This window comes from Quercus lobata, chromosome 10, assembly GCF_001633185.2.
Source record: "Quercus lobata isolate SW786 chromosome 10, ValleyOak3.0 Primary Assembly, whole genome shotgun sequence".
NCBI lineage: Eukaryota > Viridiplantae > Streptophyta > Magnoliopsida > Fagales > Fagaceae > Quercus > Quercus lobata.
In genome coordinates, this window is record NC_044913.1 from 31,345,428 (window position 1) to 31,347,489 (window position 2,062).

A 2,062-nucleotide genomic window follows, 5' to 3' on the forward strand; every position below is an offset into this window, starting at 1 on the left:
ATATGGCTAGTTGCTACTGACAGGGATATGATAAAGGTGGACGAGCTCGTTCATTTGTACCGTCTAAAAGAATCTAAAGAGTATGGGTACTATGAGCTAGTGCCTTGGGTTCGGGAAGCTAGCATCGTCAGGGACTTGCCCTTGTCATTCCGGTACTGGAAATCTCGGTTCTTTTTTGTCTCCGGGGATGATTTTGAGACCCTTTCTGGCAAAGTTTGGGGAGACATCCCTAGGTTACTCCGTCAGTGGAGAACCCCGAACTTAGATGCGTCGTTATTTCTTCTAGTCCTTTAACCTTCATTCTTTTGGTGTTCATTTTATTGTCACTAACTCTTCTGTCCATTGTCTTGTGCAGTTAAGAGATGACCCAAGCTTAAGAGCAGGTATAAGGAACACGTTGAGAAGGCCATCGAGTACGCGAGGATGATCGAAGATTTCAACAATCTGGTTGACTCGCTAACTCTAGCCTTCCATTACTTGGGTCCAAAGCCCTTTGCTTTTGTCCTACGGAACATTGAGATTAAGGAAAAAAAGAGTAAGTGTTAAGTTCATCCATGCTGCTCCTTTCCTCTTCCTTTCTTTTCTCCCATTTTTTTAACAAGTGTTTTCCTCTTGCAGGGATGACGACAAAATTTAATCAAAGTATGTACGCCTGAATGAGGGCCAAGAAGAACGAGCCCCTTTCCAACCTTAGGGCCATAAATGTGCGGGTGATGGATAAGGGGGCCTTTGTCACCCCAGCTACCCCGGCTACTCCAGGCACTGAGAGGATGAGGACAGCCTCCCCGGCTACCTTAGTTGAAGAAATTATTCCTCTCTAGAATAAGAGGTAGCGTATCGGGGATAAGTTGAAGGATAAAGCTAATTTTAGATTGTCTAGTGTCTAGGACGATGCTGGGGTCGCGTTGGCACAGGTGCAAGAGACCTTTACTACCAAGGAGATGAAGGTATTTTCGGGCACGTCTCCCAACAAGGTTGTGGTTCATCATCTCCACAAGCTTGTCCAAGTAGTGTACTTGTTCAAATTCTTTTTTTGGCATTGTTCTAAGGTTTGGTTCTTTCTTTCAGGTGCTGGGGCAGAGCCTTCACATTACCTCGGAGTATCTTACTCAAGAGGCCAAGGTCATGTCTGTGGTGTCCAAGGTGGAGGCCTTGAAGGCGGAGAATTCAAAGTTGAAGAAAGAATTGATTGCCGCCATGGATGAGGCCAACATTTTGAAGGAGAAGATCAAGGTCATGGGGGACAACCTCAGGGTTGAACGACTGTTGACGATGGAGAAAGACAAATAGCTCCAAGCGTCGAGGGAGAAACTCAAGACCATTGCTGCTAAGGCCGTTGAGGCTTTTCAGCAGACTGAAGAGTATAATATTGTGCTCTTCTGTTGGTACTTCAAAGGATTTGAACTCTTGAGGCGATACTTCGTCAAGCACCCGACTGGAGTGGATTTGGAGAACCTCGATCTTGGAGAAGTAGACAAAGAAATGGTTGCTGACGACACCTCCCAGTCCACGACCCCTGTAGGTGATGCCCCCGAGAGTGCTCCTTTGCCTCCACCTGATGACGACCCAGCTATAGATGCTTGAACTTGTTACTTGTTTTTATTTTTTTTATTTTTTTGGGTGCTCGGTGTATTCTGGGCCTTTTTAATTCTAATTCTAGAACAATATTTTTATTCTAATTTAAGAACAATGTTTTTGGCCCAGTGTTTATGGGCTTTTAATTATATTCATGATTACATACTTACTTTTTTGTATTCTTGTCTTTGCATGGCTAACTTAGTTACTTCATCTGCGTTGGTACTTTGTACTTAGTTAAATTTTTTGTTGTGACTTGCACCTTTGAAGAGGCATTGACTGGTTAGTAACTTACCCCCATCTAGGTGGAGTCTTGTTAGCCTTTTTTTTTTTTTTTTTGCGACTTACACCTGTTTAAGGGATTTCATCATTTTTTGGCTTCGTCAGTAACTTACATCCATCTAGGTGGAATCTTGTTACTTAGCCAATTTTTGTGACTTACACTCATTTAAGAGATTTTGTCATTCTTTAGCTTCGTCAGTAACTT

The 2,062-nt window shown here is 43.2% G+C and overlaps 1 long non-coding RNA gene across 1 annotated transcript; it reads left to right on the forward strand.

Annotated features, from left to right (window-relative positions):
- Positions 1–363: 363 nt before the first annotated feature.
- On the forward strand, positions 364–1,717 carry LOC115965781. The gene is made up of 3 exons (XR_004086151.1): positions 364–535; positions 619–1,007; positions 1,069–1,717. It is a non-coding gene; the product is annotated as an uncharacterized LOC115965781 (long non-coding RNA).
- Positions 1,718–2,062: the final 345 nt, after the last annotated feature.